The sequence below is a fragment of the Tenrec ecaudatus genome, chromosome 9, assembly GCF_050624435.1.
Source record: "Tenrec ecaudatus isolate mTenEca1 chromosome 9, mTenEca1.hap1, whole genome shotgun sequence".
NCBI lineage: Eukaryota > Metazoa > Chordata > Mammalia > Afrosoricida > Tenrecidae > Tenrec > Tenrec ecaudatus.
The window spans coordinates 113464909-113485208 of record NC_134538.1 but is presented as its reverse complement, the minus strand read 5'-3'; the positions used below and the strand labels follow the sequence as shown (position 1 = coordinate 113485208).

The following is a 20300-nucleotide window of genomic DNA, read 5'->3' as shown; positions in this document are numbered from 1 at the left end:
CTGTTGTTCTAGTCAGCCAATGGTACTTGAATCTTAAGTCAAAATCCTCTTTTCCCCTTCAGTTTTTTGCTAAGTAGATTTCTGGAACAAGTGAGAAAGCATTTTCGGCAAATGCTTTGCCAAAAAAATGAAGAATACCCAGGTTAATGTTTTCAAAATATCATCTCTTTTTCAACAAGGAAGTTGCAAATAAAGAAAATTTTCTAAGTTAGATTAGAAGGTCCATACCCCATGAAACCAAGAGTAGAACTGCCCCTGCGGGTTTCATAGACTGTAACTGTCTATGGGAGTAGAAAGCCTCATCTTTCCCCACCAGACAGGTGGTGGTTTTGAACTGTTCACCTTGTGATTAGCAGCCCAACGAGGTAGCCATGATACCACCATAGTACACTGGTAATCTTGAAGAAAAGAAAAACATTTTCAGTCTTGAGGGTAAAGCTTATCATGTATTTTAACAGCACCAAGGTGATGTCAGATGCTGCCAAGTCCCATCTGACTCAGTGATCATGTGGACAACACAGTGAGACACAACCTCTGCCAGCCCGGCAATCATCACGTCTGAGCCCACTGTTGAAGCCACTGTGTCAATCCGTCTCTCTGAGGTCGTTCCTCCTTTCATCTCATCCTCAACTTGGCCAACCTTGACACTTTTTATGGAGACTGGTTTCTTCTGATGACATGCCCAAATTAAGTGGCACAAATGAAGTCTTGCCATCTTTGCTTCTAAGGAGCATTCTTGGTATACTTCTTCCAAGACCAATTTGTGTGTTCTGGCAGTCCATGGGATGATCAACACACTTCACCAGCATCATCATTTAAAGGAAACCTAGGAGACAAGCACCACACACACACACACACACACACACACACACACACACACACACACACGCGTGCTTGGGCTCAGGTGGATAAGTGCACCTTTCTTTGGATTATTTTAGTTCTGTGGGACACATGTCTGTGGGGCAGTAACTTTTGACTCTTGCAGGCATGTTTCCTTTGGGTTATGCCTCGCATTTCAAAAATATCTTCAGAGACATCGAGTTACCCCTACTGGTTGGGACGCTTTTAGCAAATTCCTTCTAGTCAACACGTCATCTTCTTTCACTCTTTTCCTACTTTCCGTGCCTTCTGCACTTTCATCTTTCAGAGTACACTATCTTATAATTATCTGATTAAATGCTTTCCTCCTCTTTTAGATTTGAGTCTCTGAATGTTCTCTTTCATCAGAATTTTTTGCAATGCCAGCAATGCGGCAGTGCTTAATTAGGGTAGAATGACAAACTCAAGTTAGAATTTTGAAGTCTTTCCCTGCATCCCTCCCCTTGTCACATCTCCACGTTCCTGCCTACTCTGCTTGTCCTTTCGCACAGTATTAACCAACCAACACTGAAGTACTGTACGATCACCCCATGAAGCACATTTCTATTTTCTTGTTTGTTATTTGGGGTGGAGAGTAGAACAGATTGGCTGTGGCCATGAGCAGGTTCTGATGTGCCATGACTAGTTCTTGATATTGGACCCAAGTTCCCCACACAGGCTCTTCTGATAGGCAATGGGAAAATAGGATAAATATGATTCTTCAGATAAACGAGTGTTCCCCACTAGTCAATCCTTCCTCTCTGTTTTAAGAAACAGTTCCCCCTTTGGGGCTGAGGGAAAACAAGATGCATTATCTTTGCCAGGGACAAGAGCACGTTTTTTGGCAGCCTAAAAACACAAAGAAGGACCTTTGGATCAGAGTTTAAATTATGGTAAACTTCAGCTTTCAGGCGGAATGTAACTTTCTACATTGCACTTTGAAATCAGGAAACCATGTGAGGCACATGCATCCTTAAATTACCCACTTCAGTTAAGCAAAACACAGCATGCTCTAAACCTTGCAAGTAAACATAGGTTATTGTATTATTGAATTATGCCACTTTCAAACATGCCTCTGCCTTCATCCTTGTAGCATCACATCTCTTTTCATTCCTGTACTTCAAAGCAGGACGCACTGAGTGATCCATCCCAAAGTGGTAAGTCCCTTTTTGTGTCTGCCAAGACCAATTTAGATACCATGAAAACATCTAACAAGTATACAAGAGAAAATGAACACTAAATCAATTGCTAAAGCGAGCTAGGTTAGATGCTAAAATTTACACACAGAGTGTAAAGTATTAAGAAATGAACTTTCATTAGAACAAACACGAAATGCTTAAAGTTTGCAATCATTCTGGATGGTAAATGAGTTTTGGACTCCTATCTAAAAGCTTTCGGTTAATTGAAAAAGTAATGAAGCACAACTTCCATGACAGGACATTTCGTGCTGTAGGGCATATTTTAAATGAGCTTAAATAAATAAGGACCGCCCACACTGCTTTGGGCCAAACTGGATTGTTTGTAGGTTTTGCTCAGCAGGAGGTGAGCATTCCTGAAATATTTGGACAAGAGATGGTATTCTGCCCCTTGTTCCTTTTCCTCCTGGAGACTTTTGGGAAACATACCTAATTTCTTCCCAAACTACTCTTAGATGTAAGAAAAGGACCGTGATCAGATTTGTGGCATGGAACTAAGCTACTCCTTTATAAAAAACATTAATTATTATTGCAAAGTAATATTGGTATAGTAGCTGAAGAAACACATGGGGTTTCTAGCATAATTTTAAAAATAAGGTTTGATTTTTACATTTTAAATAGGATAATCAGCTGATACTATCATGCATTTCAACATACAATAAAAATAATTACAATTTTTTAAAATTATATAATCTTATGGCAAAACGTAACTCTATTATTTTTAAGGTGGTGGGAGGCATGGAGGTGGAACAAGGCGAGGGTCAAAATCCTAGGTCTTTGATTAGATTTGGGTACATTATCTCCATGTATCGATTAGGTTCCAAAATAATCAATACCTTTACATTCATCTTATACACACACACACCCCATTCTACACATTAGAAAAGGAAGATACAAAGAGTCAACATGTGTAAATATTCTAAATGCATTAGATAATCACTTTTTGAAGTTGAGCATTTAGTGTTTATAACTCATACCAGTCCAATTTGACTTAAAGTATTATATTAAAAGTTTAATGAATTAGACCCTAGTGAGTATTTTGAAATATATAACCTTGGATCTTTCAAGGTACAGTGTATAGTTTGGCTTCATTTTGATTCATCTATAGTAATTTCTCCACATAAAATTCTGTTTCTTACTTAGATAAACAAAGATATAAGAACAGGTTGTATATAACGATCATTCTTGTATTCTGAGACCTTAGAATCAACTGACTAATCATTTACTGTGTTAGGCTGGGTTGTCTAGAGAAGCAATCCCAATGATGCTTATATGTATATACAGCAAAAGACATTATTATAAAAAATGTAAAAAGCACATCCATACATTCCCTGCCCCAATCATTCTCAAAGCATTTGCTCTCCACTTAAGCCCTTTATATTGGGTCCTCTTTTTTTCCCCCTCCCTCCCCTCTCCCCCCTCCCTCATGTGCCCTTGGTAATTTATACATCGTTATGTACGGATGTGCTTTATACAATTGATGTATGTATATGTATGGATTGTGATAAGAGTTGTATGAGTCCCTAATAAAATGTAAACAAAGAAAAGAGGAGAAAAAAAATGATTAGGGCAAAGGATGTACAGATGTGCTTTATACAATTGATGTATGTATATGTATGGACTGTGATAAGAGTTGTATGAGCCCCTAATAAATTGTTAAAAAAAAATGTGGTTCACACAGCTGTAGAAGTGGGTAAGTCCAGTCTCACAAAGGTTTCCGGGCCAGATATTAAGCTCGAGGGTTTTCATGGCTCAGTAGCTGCTGGACCTGTGAACCAGCAGCCAGGAAGAAGAGAGCAAAGGAGGGAAAGGTTGATGAGCTCAAGTTCAGCTGTTCAAGCTCCTGACTGCAGAGTGGAAGGATTCCTGGCTAGGTAGGCAATCCGGCAGGCTTTTGATAGCTCCCAGCGTCAGCAAGCAGTATGGAAGGCCATTGGCTTAAGTCCAGGGCAATAAACTTCAGTGAGACAGAAGCAGGATCCAAACCAGCAAGGAGAGACAAGACATTCCACATAGTCTACTTAGACAGGAGTGGGCCACGCCATCAAGAAAAGGTCCTTTCAATTGAATGAAGGCTGTGAGCTGTAGAAGGACCTGTACTCCCTATAATGTCTTGGCTGTCCACAGTGTATCCCATCGTGGATCAGATCACATCATGGGGGAGATTTCAACTGCCAAACTACTGGGAATCGTGGCCCAACCAAGTGGGCACAAAACAACTATCACATTTATCAAACCCAAAACTCTTATAACATTCCCAATAACATCCGTGCAGGTTTCCTATCAGCATTAGCATTAGGACACGGCAGTTACACACTCACACCTTCATCCTGAAAACAAGGAAGAAAGGCAAAGTGTGAAACTGAGCCAACCAGAGGTAAATAAAGTAGAAGTGGTAGGCATATAGCAGAATTATAATATATTCTCAGGGCAAAGAGTCTCCCTTAGGGAAGAAATTATGGTGGGGGGAGAATCCAGAAGAGGCATGAAAAATACCGTTCAGTGAGTGGTCAATGTCGAGAACTAACACATTGCGATTTTGGATACTATTTCCAGACAGCTCCGAGTGTTCAGGATGGCAAAAGTGGGTCCGGCATACTCAGTACATTCTATAAAGACGAAGAAACTATACACTCACAAACAAAACAATGCTGAGGGAAGCTGAAAGGAAACAAAATGAGTGTGGATAAGACAGGGGGCAAATCTCAGGAGGTTTGGTTAGAAAGTGGTTCGAAAGCAAGGGGCAGGGGTGCAGAGATTCTCATAGTACACAAGTCCTGGGCAAGAGGTGCATCTAGCAGAAGGCACTTACACTGATGCATGGTCATTGTCCCTGCACAGAGTGAGCTTCCTCTCCAGAGCCTTTCAGAGGACACTGCTGGGAAATGCGGCTGGTTTTCAGGAAGCCAAGACTGCTCTACTCGTACTATGCTCTGGTCCACTGTGCTTCCCATGAGAGAAGGGGATGAGAGGAAATACTTCCAAGCTAATAACAATACTTTATTAGTATTATTAAGCTAGTAGTATTAAACTAAAATGCTTTATTAGTTCTTCCTCAACTCTTAGATTTAATCAGTTGTCAAGTTCTATTGATTCTATGTACATATGGTTTTTACCATCTAAGTCTCTCTTCCATTTTCTTTCATTTCACTGCCAGAATCTTACTTCTTTTATTTTCCCCCCAAACGTATCTCCATTCCTCTAGTATCTTTTTTTCTTATGCATTTTTCATGGTTATATTGGAAGCATATTCTGAAATCATATTCCTAAATCCTAGTTCAAACTGTTTTCTTTTTAGTCAAACATATAGTAAGCATCAATCTTATAAAAAATTCAAAATTTTCAATTTAGAAACTTAAATAGCCCACTGAATTTTCTCTACTTACATTTTATCTTACATTTTGTCTCTCTATGTGACATATTCTGTGCTAATACTATGAATAAACCATACTTTCGTAGATTTCCTACAAAATCTTGATCATAAACTCGAGAGCCATGTTGACCCTTGCCCTCTCTAATCCACCCTCTCAGATCATTTGGTGATAGCTTTCATTCCTTCTTCTCCCATGATGCACTGCCTCCTCGCTCCCCACCGTGCTATATGTTACACCAGTTTAACATTTATACGATCTCACTTTTATACAAAAAACTACTTGGAAACAGAAGAAGAATGTTTGGTGCTGTATCAATTTTTGGACAGAAGCTTAAAAAGTATGCAAGGAGGTGGGTGAGACCTTTGAAGGAGGAAAAATGGAGAAGAGGGATGTGTGGATGAACTTTAAAAGGCGGGTTCTGTTATTAGAATGTTTGCATTAATTTGAAATTTCATATGAAATGTCTCTGATATAGAATCTGTTTTCTTAAGATGAATGCAACCTATGATCCATAGTTGTTTATCAGCTTCTGCTCTATGTAGGTTTTGTTCAAATTGATTTCTGACAAACTGGTCATAGTAGTATAGATGAAGTCATCTAAATCATGTTATTAAATTGGATTCTACCATGTCCAGTTTTCCACCTACAAAATGTAATCCTTAATCCCCAATAGGTTTCTATATCTCAAATGCACAAGGCAATCACATGGCAGCTATTTGACTATACTGACTCCCTACATTATGAGAAGAAATGTAACTTCAAGTATTTTGATATTGAATTTGATGTCGCTATTTTCCATATCTCTGCCATTATTACAGGTCCAGTTATTTGTCTATTAGAGAATGTTAATATCTTTCACACTTTGGGTCCTAACTATAGAACTACTTGTATATCAAAACGGAATGAGCAGATTCCCACTGTTCTTGTCTTGATCCTAGAATCAACTGATGCTACAGAACAGTGGTAAACTCATTGAAGTCCAATGTTCCAGTTAGGGGAAAACTGAGTTAAAATCCTTATCTTAAGTAAATGTTATGAAATAGCAACCAATATATAGCACTGATGTCCACAGGCACAGTAGCACATATTCACAGGTCTCCTCTGAAGTCATAACGGTTTATGTAAAGGAGGAGGAGAGAGAAGAGTTACATCACAACTTTCATGCATATTAATGTCTTAAAATGTTGGCTTATACTAGCCATGTCTCTGTTTTCTGGTAATTTGAAGTTTTTATAATACATAAGCATATATTTACTGCATTGGATTCTGGGGCTTTCTCCTACAGATTCTGAGCTTCTAGTGATTCAGGAAACGGTTGCTGGGGGATAGAGTGACAGCACCATCTAGGATGAGCCTGCGGCCACAGAACAGGGTCAGAGATTAGTACATGTGGGATCACATCAATGGAAAAGGGGGGTGATTTTATCAGGTGTCCATGGGATACACTTTAATGGACACCTCTCTTATCTCATGCTCAATTTCTCTCTCTCTCTTTTTTTTACAGGGGAGAGCACGAACGCAGTCCCCCACTACCACAAATCATGCAGTTGAGTTTCCTGCATTTGGGGCAATCACAGGGGTCAGCACATCCGGAGTGCAATGGATAAGCCTCGCCCTGGGAAAACCACCTTCCTGATCATGGTGTCTCCCACCAGGTAAGTATCAATGTCTCTTTTTCTTTCCTGTCTTTTTCTCCCCCCCCCACCCCCCCACACGGTTGATTCATAGATCACATATAGCAAAATGCACAGATCAAATTTATATAATTCAATGAGTTTTGACAATTGTGTACATTCATGTAACCACCATGCAAGTAAAAATACGGAAGACTGTCATCACTCCAGAAGTGCTCTCTAGCTAGTTTTGAGTAGGGTGACCTCATCCCCACTGATGATAAGCAATAGCTCTCTGATTTCTATCACAACAGATTCGTTTTCAATATTCTTGGTTTTTTTGTAAATGGAATTATGTGGTATACTTTTATGTTTGGCTTCTTTTAACATAACATTTTCTTATGGTTCATCCATTATTGAGTAAATATCTGTTTTGGCTTTTAAATATTAGTTTACTATAAATATGACATATTTATAGTATCAATATAAGAAAATATATTTCTCCCTTCTCCTCTTGATGGTATGATAGCTCAGTTGTTTCTGATATTCTGATGAATAAGCTTCTACACATAGCATATGTTTTCTCTTCTTTTGGGTAAATCACAGGGGTGGATCTCATGGAGACTTAGAAATTTTCCAAACAATGTAATCTGTGTCTCCAGATGTGCCCGTGGGCTGGTAGCATTGAATCGCGCTTCAAGAATGTGGCACTTCAGTAAAGTGTCTCAAGGACAGATCATTGTTAGCAGTCCGTTAATCCAATGACATGTCATGAAGAAACAGTGTTTTAACTTCTACAATGAAACAATATATATATTTTAATATCTAGTATTTTTGACACGTCTATACTCTTTTGGGGGCAGCATTTAAAAATATTTTTGTTTCTCTCACATGAACTTATAAATCATTTAGTCTCGATAATAAAGAAACCACATTGGCATATTGTAAACTTGCATTATATATTTATAATAAATTTTGGAGAACTCATATACATATTACTGTACCCTTCTATGTAAAGGAGGCAAAATTTTCCTTCTGGCTCTCATTAACATTTTAAAGTAATCTTAATGAAAATAATGCCTATTTCTTCTTAAGTTTAAGTCTTATTTGGCTATTATTATATTGTAAATTAGATACTGCTTCTAGTCAAATTATCTTAGTGAAAACAATTTATGAGGGATCAGCCATTAACCTGGCTCAATTCTACTAACATGATTCCTTACAGCTGGCAAATATTTGATCTAGATTCCCAAAGTTGTTGGTTACAGCACAGAAAATTTGCATCGAAGACAAGGTGTTTTCATTGGAAAAATCTAATGAAGAGAGGGGCTGATTTCCTCTTGATGTTCAATATTACACAGATACATTTGTGAGCCCGCAACTTAGGTCAGATGGCAAGAACAAACAAACAAACAAACAAGCAAACATCAGGTGTTCTGAGAAGGAGAGCCCCACTAAAAGAGATGGAGATAGCTTCACCATTATCTAGGACCAGGGCGAATACCGAGGTTCCTTTGTGGGTGGGTTGTTGCTCGTGCAAGTACATTTACAGGTGAATCTTCAAAAGACCAGGATGCTCAAGGCAAATTCTGAATTCCAAAACACAACTACCTATAGGAGTTGGAAAGCCTTCAGGAGATATTGTTCGTTTAAAGTCTCAAGATGATCTCAGGCTAACAATTTCAGGGGTTCATCTAACTAACCATCATGGCCCCAGGATCTCTGGAGGCCACGAGAACTTGAAAGTCTGAGTTTTTCCCCTTCAGTTTGTGGTAAGGCTAGATCTATCATGTCTTGTTTTTATAATCAATTCTCTAATTCCATATCCAAAGCCTTAGACTAAGCAGTAGAAGTCCCTCTGAGAAGAGATGCCGCATGTGTGATTACTTAAACTCTGCATGTGTATTCCACTGTATTTTCCAAAAATAGGTTATATGCATAGTTTTTCAAACAGGGTGAGGCAGGACAGATACATAAAGAATGGAGAAGGGGCCAAGCCTGAAAGTGAATTTAGAAGATGAGATGACGAAAATAATTTTTTGATCTAATTTGTATATCTTTGTGAGCTTCTGAATTGCTTTATAAAATATCGAGACGAATATTTGCCATATATGCACTGTATTTAAGACCTTTTTAACTTTCATAATTATTTTCTTTAAAAATACTTTGTGATTGTTCCGCATGCACAGCAACCAGGCATCAATTTCAACTTCTACGTGACCACTCAGGAACACTGACTAGCCTCCTCGAGCTACGCCAGCCTTCTCACTCCCTCTTCTGATTGTTCCTCCTCCATTAACATAGTTCAGGACCCCTTGAGGTGCCTCTGAAGTCTTTCAATTGTCAATTTTCCCACACAGGTGAATCTTCAAAAGACCATGATGCTCAGGGCAAAACTCTTAAGTAAAAAGATAACCTCCTATTTGAGTTTAAAAGGACTTCAGCCTGTAGTTTTACTTTAAGGTTTAAAAACTCTATCAAGAGAATAGTTTTAGAGGCTCTTCCAACCTTTGTGTCTGAGTCCCTGAGAATCTTAGAGTCTGAGTTGTTCTCCTTTTGATGAGAATTCTTCTAATGTTGTCACCTCATTTTTCTATGGCCAAGGCAATGGCCCCTGGCACAGACTCGTTACTTGGTTGCAACATGATTTTGCCAGCTCCTTGAGGAACGCCCGAAAGCTGCCTTGATAGCACTCTTTTATAGACTGCAAAACTATTTAAGTCCAAATAAGCTAAGTCACAGGCAGCATTTTTCTTTAAAGTAGATTCATCTCTAGCTAAGACTCAGTGAGATGATTTCTGGTTGGCTTTGAGATTTCTGCATCAATGATATGGTTCATTTCTCATTTCTGTCTTTGGACACTTAATTGTCTTGCACTGACGTGGCTGCCTTATTAGGCAAGGGTGATTCCCAAAGTTTGTGGCAAAAAAATGGATTTAAGATTTACAGGAATTTTTTCCATGAAAATTTAATGCAGCCTCATATGTACTTGGATGTTAAAATTAGTAAATGCCTGAAGGAAGCATTTTTAATATCAAACATTCGTCCAATTCAAAATAAAAGGCTAAAAACCAAAGAAAAATGCCCAGTGCTTCACAAAGTGAACTCCAACTACACTTCTCAGCATCAGCTGATGGGGAGTCTGTTCTGACTCAGCGCGAATCCTCACGTGTCACAATAGAAATGTGCTTCGCAAGATTTTCACTAGTCCTCTACTGTGGGAAAAAGAACCCCAAGCCTTTCCTTTGAGGTACCTCTGAGTGCACTACAAGCTTAAATTTGTGGATTGGCACCCCAGAAGACTACAATATCTGTACTACTCTGGCATTTAAAGAGAACATATGAGATTTCTCCTTCATGGAATAAGCAGGCTCTCCAGCTTGTTTAAAAGACACGCTAGTCACTGCCCAGTTGCCCAGATTCCAGGACACATGGTTTCCTGTGTAAGAAGGGCACCCTTTAAAGGACTCACTTTGATCTGATCAATGATCCATAAAGATAAAGGTTCCGGTAAAGCAGAACTTGTCAGCAGAGACAGTAACAATCCTGTCCCATGCTGGCTGCAGTTTTGGGAACCCAGGCGGCTATTGGGCTGCTCACAGCAAGGTCGGTGCTTCCGAATGATGAGCCACTCTGCGCGAGGAAGACTGGCAGCCTCAGCGACCTACAGGGGCAGTTCTACTCTGTTCTGCAGGGTCACTGGCGTGGGTCTCCATGTGGCTCCCCCATCTCTCTGAGTGAGACCAAACAGCAGGAAGGTGAAGCAAAGAGAGAGAGGCTCTCTCACAGGGCTCAGCAAATCTCCCGTGGCTTGTCAACAGGAAGACTAAGGCAGAGAGAGGGGGGAAGTTCTCAGAATCCCCAAGAGAAGGCCATGCGCGTAAAGAAGAATCATTGGGCTGTCACCTGATTCACAGGCTAGACTTCATGCCTTTACTTTTAATACCCTCAAGTTAACACAAGATTATCTAACCACCACATCTTCCAACAGAGATCTGTTCCGAAGTACATAAGGTAGTAGGGCCTCCTGTAGGAATTCACGTGGCTACCCTATAGCCTGATTCTGTGTAAGGATAACTTTGCTATAGTCCTGCCATTCACAAGGAAATCTGCTGGCATGGTGGATTACCCTTTGGGCTACTAACTGAAAAATAAGTAGTCAGAATCCACCCACTGCTCTTGGAGAAAATAGGAGCCTTTCTTCTCCCATGAAGATTTATAGGCCTGGAAAACCATAGGGCCAGTTATACTTTGTCTTTTAAGGTCATTAAGCAGTAGAACCAACCAGCTAGTAAGGAGATTCATTTTTAGGGTTTTTGTCTTATTTACAAGCAGTTATATTTTGAGAAAATGGATCCCTATTCATCATATAAAATGTATTTGGTCCTCTGGTACATACTAAACTAATAAATGACTTTAAAATGTAAAAAATAGTGAATATTTTTATGAGGTAGATGATTAGTAAATAGTTAAAAGATACATCCTGAAACTGAAATAAGCTATAGTATGGCCTAAATGAAGTCAATGTTGGTTTCTGTCCAACACGCATCTAACTTTTTAAAAAATTCAACACCAGATTTAATGTGGTTAGATGCCAACAATTTAAGGAAAAATTTACGCTATTTGGTCTTTTACTTTCCTCTAAAGCTTTTCCAGAGCTTTTTCTTTATTGTCCAAAGCAGGTCAGTGGGATTTTTCAGTGCTTGTGTATATAATTAGATGTCTGATGTGCCCAGTATTCTTTAACAACATGTTCATGAAGCATTTACAAAAAATAAAATCCAAGTGACATGTTCACTGTAAGAATGTAGGTTTCTTACATCATAAAGTGTAAATAGAGTTCTTAAATCCCTAGAATTAATGTTTTAAAATGTACAAGCATTTTCAAATTGTAGCTGAACACCATCCAAAAAATGCAAGTTTACAAGCAGTCAAATACAAATACAATCCCTAACCTGTTTCAGACACAATATATTCATGAAGAGTCTCCTGAAACTAGACATGAATCTGGCAGACAGATATTGTCTCTCTTCACCAGACTCCACAGGTCATCTGGATTAACTTTTTGTCTGAGTATTCCCAAATAATATGACCCAGTAAAAGAATATAGGAATTTACCACTTAGAACATTTACAAGCCTTTCACATTTTTAAAATCAGAAATCTGACCCCAATAGTGTCTACCACTCTTTAAAAAAATCTTAAAGAGTTAAGCAATTTTGAAACGCTCTTTTTCATTAGTGATGATGGACTACACATTAATCAACCAATTCATTCTTTTAAGAGCTGTAGCCAGAGAAAAGAAGAGCAATTCCAATTTTTAATAAATTCAGAAATAGCTGATTCTGAGTTAGATTGAAAAATTAAGCCTTGATCTATTATTAATCCAAGACAAGTTATCATATCAAATGCAGTTAGCGTTTCCTTTGTGAAACATTAATGATAGTCACAAGCTATTTGTATCAATTCCAGCAATGTTTGCTTCCAAATAAATAGTTCCATATAAGTAGAAACCAAACACGAAAGCTCTTGCTGTTGGATTGTGATTCATAATGACCCTGTAGGAGAGAGTAGAACTGTCCCCCTAGGGTCCCCAAGGCTGTAATGATTAGGGAAACAGAAGGGCGCATCTTTTGCCTATAGAACGCTTGTGGGTTCTGTTGAAACCACTGAGCTTTTCAGTGAGGATCCAAGCACTCAGCACTGCACTACCGGGGCTACCACATCAACAGGCACGAGCCGCCTTGATTTTTTTTTCACTTAACCGGCTTTTGAGATGCTTTCACACTGCCCCACATCTGCAGTGCCTAGCTACTCGGTCTCGGTTGCACTTTGTGCTTTTAGTCTTAAGAGGTTGGTTGTATTAAGAGAATTTTATCTTTATGCTTATCAATAAGGTAGTATTTTATTTTGAAACTTCATTATGTACCTACTATTGTAAAAAGTTATTTCTTGTTAAACTATGAAACCGGAAATGATAGTGTAAAAAGAAAGAACAATATTGTTTCTATAAAAACCAAGTTAAATACTTTGGGAAAACACTCATTTTCCAAAGAGGTGTGTGAAACAAATGTAAAAGATTAGCGATACACTTTACAAATCTAAAATAGTATAGGAAGCATTGCTTTGTTTGTGTATTTATGAAATTACTTCAATTTAAAGAAACTGAAACTTGTACTTCTAGTATATACAACATAAAATTAATTTAAGATAGAAAGGATCCATGCTACATGCATCTTTACACATTTTAAATTAATTGTTCATTGATTTTCATACTTGAGATAGTTAAGGTTTATTGTGCCAACCCGGCCAATAAACACATGTGGGATTAATTGAAGGGCGGAGAGATAAATGACTCGGTGAGCCTTGCCTTTCTAGTTCTCGGGGATCTTGCTTCGTGATGGTCCGACCAGGGTGCAGCTGCCTTAGCCAGTTCCCTGCTTCAGTTGACAAGGCTCACTTTCTGCAAGACATCCCTGAGGAGAAGTCACATGGACCTACCCTGATGCAGCCCTGGGTCCTGGAGCAGCCGTGTGGAGACCCCTGCCAGCGCTGAGATGCTTACACATTCACTGACTCGGATTTCCTCCTGCAGTCAGCATCATTGCACATGATTTGTGAGTTTGAGGAGGACTCTGTAGATCGGTGTCATACACATGGACTAATGTTGGGCAGCCCTGGACTGGGATGTCTTCTTGGTGTACACTTACTCTTTATATAAAACTCTGTCTTATACATATGAGGTTCTGTGGATTTGTTTTCCTAGTTTATCCTGACTAAATACTATTACAGAAGAGGAGCTGTCTAAAGGATAAGAATTTTTAAAACACTAAAGTGTAATGATTATATTATAAATGATTTCAGGCATATATTTTGTTTTTGAGAATCCACATAAGGATTCTCAAAACATAAAATTCCAATCAGTCAGACGCTACCTTTCATTGTTAAATACAAATCCTATTTTTCATCCATTCATTTATTGTCCCATTCTCTATCCAATTTACTAAAGTTCTTGTTTGGGGCATGTCTTATTCTGGGTTCTCTAGAGAAGGAAAACCAATGATGTGTGCATGTGTGCGCATATATTTCCATCAAACAAATGGCTTGCACAGTAGCAGAGACAGGTAAATTCCTAGTCAACGGGTCAGAAGGCAGACTAGAGGTTTCTTTTGACTAACATAGGGGCTGAAAATCCCCAAATTTGCAAGTCAGATTGTAGAGTTCTGAGCGCAACTGTATTGAGTTGATATAGACTTGATGGCAACTAAATGCCTCAAACAGCTAATTATGTTCATATTTATTTGTTTGAAAAAACAGTGCGCATTCTTTAACTTAGTGGACAGAGAATTAATTTTAAATTTGCCTGGAAAAATAGACTTGTATGTAAGGTAATCCTGTTCCCTTGCTAAAACATTGTGGGTTATAAAGTAGGTAACTCTTAAAAATCTTGGTCAACGGGAATGCTCCAGGAGATTTAATGATGGTGTGCTTCACGTTTCTACATGTGATTTTCATGATGATTTGATTACTTATTTGTCTCACAGGTACAGTAATTATTCTCTTTGGGGATTATTCATGTTTATATTTTCACCAGATGGGCAGAATATTTTTATGGTCCTTAATTAGGATTGTTTTAAGATTTGGGTCTTGGCGTTACTGTTTTAACTACATTGTTGAGTGTATTATGAGTTGAGAAACAACTAAGGGAATGCATTCATGACAGCATTCTTTATTCTAGAACAAAAACAAGTCAGGTATAGTTTGTCAATGCCAAGTTGAGTCATATTGTTCAATTCTGCCAACATGTATTGTCTTTCAGGATAGTATAAAAATTAGCTCCCTTTTGTTCAAGGAACTGAAGTTTGTACCTTTTCTAACATTTGCACAATGGACAATGCTTCCAATCGTAGTCCTCTGAGGGAAACAATAGGCTTGACTCACACTTTCAAGAAAAAGCTATTTAGGAGGGCATAACATGGAGCGTACTAAATGTGCTTTGTACACTGGAAGTTACAAAGGTAACATTCAGGTAAGCTCAATATACAGATGTGCATGTCGATATGCATCGTATTTTTAAAATCAATAAATAATGTAGAAGGAGCCAGTTGTATCACTGAGAACTCCGATGTACAGACGGAAACACAGTGAAGCCTGAAAGCAACGTCCCTGAGACATGCTCCGGCGCCTGTACGCAATCCCTCCGTGAGAAGACTGTTCGGCAGGAGTCTCACATGTCACCTCCCACACATGAGAACAAGAGGCTTGTACAATTGGAAAGACACATGGAAATTTATCAGAGGCTGTTTCGACCTATCAGAGAGTCACTTCAAGGTAGAAATAATTCAATAACCCAATTAAGCAATGCCATTTTCAGTCCTCATTAAAGGCCACTGTTGACTGAATGAGCCATATCTCGTAAGAACCGCTCTTGCCTGTTTCCTTATCTCTAATGTTATGGCACTCTTTCCTAGGTGGCATGTAACTTGTGCACACTACTTATGATTCACTTCCCAACAGTTTTGCGTTGGGCTATATTCCACATGGTCAGCAGTTCGAAACCACCAGCTGCTCTGTGGAAGAAAGTCTGGGCGTTCTATTCTGGGGAACATTCACAGACCTGAAACCCACAAGGGAGTCACTAGGAGTCAGCATTGACTCAATGTCAGCAAATCTGGTGTCTTTGTTTTGTTTGTTTTTGCTTTTATCAAGAGTCCTGGCCAGCTATGTAAGCCAGAGGTGGGCTCCAGCTGGCCCCAAACCCATGGACTACAGTTCAAATGGACTTGGTACAAGTTGACATAAAGTTTAACCACCACAGTACCTAATTTGTATTTCCACATATATATTATGCACAGGAGGGCAGGTTACCCAGCAAATCTGGAGCAGCATTTAAAGGAAATGGGTTTCAGAAACAAGATGAGAAAATGTTTGGCTCCTACCTCGCCATCAACACTGGTGCAAAGCAAGGCTTTCCAATTGGCCTGATGCCAGGTTCCAGAAAGGTGATCTTGACCCTTGGTTTGTAGGGATGTTCAGCTGTCTCGCGGTACATCCTTCGCTGCTGTGAGGAGACACAGGGATACAATAGCAATTACTTCTGTCTAGTAAGCTGAATGTTTAGAGCAAACAGAGAATGGAGGCCCATCTTTTCTCTGGAGGGTTGGGAGTCAGGGGCAGGCCCCACATCTCAGAAGTCTTTACCACACCAGTGTTCAAGATCCAGGTTCTATTGACTGGTGACTCAAAACAATTATGTTAATTCCTGGTGGCATAAGTGTTCCCTCACCATAGCTCTTTGAAGGGGGCCATTTATTTCCTCTGAGACCAGTTGAAGGGACAGAATTCGGCTGGGCTAAGTAAAAGTTTCCACTCAGCATATTTTCAAATTTCAAATGAGGGCAACTCTCATTTTCCTCAGAGGTTTCCTTCTCCAAGCTGAGTATTCAGACCACCAGTTCAGGCTTTAAACTCTTTAGGCGACACGATCACTTTGTTATCTCAACTTCATGAAGCACACTTCAGTTTCGTGATGTGCACTTCCATCTCTGTCGGATGTACGTGGGGATAAACTTGGATCCAGCATCTTGTTTCAGAATTCTCTCCTAACAACGGGTGTTTGTGCCTGCTTTTCTCCAGGTTGGTGCCCACACCCTGGGACTATCGTCCAGACCTCCGTATTGAACGTGCTTTGATACTGCCATATGGAAATTAGTCCAAAAGCAAATGGTCTTTTTTAGCAACCTAGGAACAGTGTTGGCTCATCCTGAGCTTGTGGTTGTATAAAATCTCGGACCTTCACATGAACTCTTCTTATTCCAGATGACCAACCCCTATATTACATTCAGAGGAAGAAGAAAAAAACAAAACAAAGGTCTCATCTTTGAGCAGTTACATCCTGTACTTACAAAATTGTCTTTTTGAACTTGAAATCAGGGCCATATGTTTTTCTGCTTCATCTTCCTGCTTTCGGTTCATTTCATGCTTTCACAATCGGTTTGCTTCCTAGATGCATCACCCACCATATCAACAAGACCGCAGTGCCTCCTGCAAAGTGGACGAGCTGATAGTCTGTGCTGTGGATAGCCCCCCCCCCAACCCCCCCCCCCCCCCGGCAAACGTAGCCATGTTCAGTGGGGCAGGTCCGCGGCACGCAGCAGTCCATGAGGTTCCTTCGGGATGCACCCATCGTAGTGATGTGATATGTTTTGGTTAAGCAGCTATGAATTAGTACAGCCTATGTGAAAACAAGACCATGAAAAACGTGGCAGCTCTTCCAGGCTCTTGATCCTACACGCCAGCACTGTATCAAATGTGGTGGGGAATGAAGGGCTAAGAATGAGTTTGAAATTTAAGATTTAAATTTCCACTCCACCTTCAAGCAGGGGCTATTTAACGTTAACATTCCTGTCTGCCAACTAGAACGGCTGCCACGAGCACTCAGCGCGGGGGTGCAGGGACTGTGCAGAGGACAGTGTGAAATTTGAAGAGGCAATGAATCAAATGGTGATGTATTTTATCAAGACATTACCAGAAGGAACCTTGAACTCTAAATACCATAAACACATTTGCTTTTTGGTTGATCACTTCTATTTTTTAAATTCTCTGTCCATGCACCCAAAGTTTGTGTCTATATTTTATTTTTCAATGGGGCTGTGTATCTGTAGCCTTTGGGCCTTCTGCTTGTCTGGACGGTCTAAGATGCAGATAGAGAGTATGATGGGCTATTCAATGCGCGCGTGCTGTGAGGGAAACACCTGCCTGGACGCGAATGCGGAGGGAAATAGGAAAGGCCCGCAGAGAGCTCTACGACCTTGACGTGCCTCTGAATCGAAGTGAAGAACAGAGAGAGGGGCTAGGAAATTTCCTAGAGAATGCTGCAGCCTGAGGAAGGTTAAGTAACTCCACGGGGGAGATGTTGACCTTCCCCCAAGACTTCGAGGAATATTTCTTCCCAGGAAAGGTCCTGTCCTATTGACCCGCCATGCTGAGTCACTGAGCGGCCAGTGGGGATGTGGGCTGCACTTGGAAACCTGTGAGCTGAACCCTCTGAAAATCCCAAGCCTTTAGGAAACTGGAGATCACATAAGATCATGGCTGAGTACTCGGGTAAGTGTTCTTCTCACTATATTAGAACATAACAGGAAATTAAAAGACTTTGTTATAAATGAATATCTTCAAAATACAAACTCTATGTTAGTGGTAAAAGGGGGCAGTATAGTGCCAATGAAACGGACAGCTTTCTTTTAGTTCTTTAACGCTTCCTCCCCCCACTATCATGACTCCCCAATTCTACCTTAAAATCCAGCCAGACCAGAGCATGTACACGGGTACAGCTAAGAGCTGGAAGCACAATGAATCCTGGACAGATAAACTCTTCAGGACTGTATTGAGAATAGCGATACCAAGATGGTAAGGGGAAGATGGGGGGGGGGGGGAGAACTGATCACAATGATCTACATATACCCCCCTCCCAGGGGGATGGACAACAGAAAAGTGGGTGAAGGGAGATCAGTCAGTATAAGATATGAAAAAAATGATAATATATAAATTCTCAAGGGTTCATGAGGGAGGGAGAGTGGGAGGGGAAGGGGGAAAGATGAGGAGCTGATACCAAGGGCTCAAATAGAAAGAAAGAGTTTTGAAAATGATGATGGAAATAAATGTACAAATGTGATCGACACAGTAGATGTATATATGGATTATGATAAGAGTTATACGAGCCCCCAATAAAAAAGTTTTTTTAATGGTACATGACATAATCATGCATAAGCATTGCCATAAGGAATAAAGAAAATGATGGTATAAGTAATAAGGAGAACAGAGGAAAGGAGGAAAAAGCAGAAAATGTGGAAAACAACAGCTATACAATCAACATTGATGCAAAACATTACAATGCTATGACAACTGTGACATTTTATAACTGAGAAGGATCGATTTCAAATTACTTATCTTAAAAAATTAGGAAGCAGGACCAGAGATTTAAGTAATGTGGTCCATTCCGCACAAACCCTTGATTCTGCTTTTTCCATTGTATCGCCGCATTAGTGCACTAATCAAACGGGGTGGGGGGGGGGGTTTGGAAGGGTCTAAAGCACAGTAGCTAAAACGGAAGAATGAATAACATTACCATCACACAGTAGCCAAGCTAAATTTGTTTAATATCATGTGTATTTCAGAGAAGCAGACATCGTTGTTGATTACATCAATCACAGTTGAAGAAGAATGTCATGCACGGGGGAGCCACGATTGGTCAGTAGTGTTCTGGTATATACCTGGGCATAATATGTGTGAAACAGAATTCTTAAAACACTTTATTGTGAACATAAAGAGTTGCGATGTAAATAAATACAATTCTACAAACAGATCCAACTGAAAAAACGTCATAGCTGACTTGAGATTACTTATTACTGGAAAAGAACAATTTTTGGCACATATTGGTAGATAGAAATATTCTCTATAATATGCTTCAAAAGGACAATACTAGTTCACCAACTGGAGCAGAATCTAAAGGGCCCATTTCCCCCTAACCAAACTCACTGCTGTCATTTCATGACAACTTCAAAAGTTCTGCTTTCACTACTAATATATTTAATCTAAAATATGTTGTGGTGGAGTAACATTTCTTAATACAGCTATTCTGCCCAACTCTCTGTTACGCCCAGCAAAGAATTGGAGGGAGGGGGGGCACTATGCAAACAGGGAGTGTGTAACACTAATGAAAAGGATTGCTCGATTTTTTATTTATCCCCCCCACCCCTGGTTAAAAGGATGAGCTAATCTGATTTGAAGCAGGGGCAGAGAGAGAAACTCAGGACCACCAGGGAAACATGTTTCAGATCTCTGACTGAAGTGGTGGAGACCAAGACCAGAGACACCCGAGAAGGTGGCAACGAGATGAGACAGCAAGAGAAGCGGTGGCAAGACTATCGGACTGGGCGCGAGAGCAGCAGGCTGGCTACCTGGCCTGTGAAGACAGAAGCCAGGTGGCCACTTGGCTGAGAGGTTGAGGACCAGAGAGAGACTTGGTTGCTGGCTGAGGCAAAGGGTGGCTTTGGTCAAATGGACTGTTTCTTTACGGTGTATTGATTCTCAGTGCTGGTAACCTAAGAACCTCCATAACTGTGAATATGATGGGTAAGTTCTTTGAGGCCATTGCCAAGAATGATCTTACCCACCATAGAAGTAGCGTGGCAGGGCAGGAATGGTTGGGGTCTGCGTAGGTAAAGAGGATGGCGCATGGAGGCATGTCTGACCCATGTC

General features: G+C 40.0%; 1 non-coding gene across 1 annotated transcript; it reads right to left on the bottom strand.

Moving 5' to 3' along the window:
* Nucleotides 1–6929: 6929 nt before the first annotated feature.
* LOC142457678 (U1 spliceosomal RNA) lies at nt 6930–7091 on the bottom strand. The gene has a single exon (XR_012786375.1). It is a non-coding gene; the product is annotated as a U1 spliceosomal RNA (small nuclear RNA).
* Nucleotides 7092–20300: the final 13209 nt, after the last annotated feature.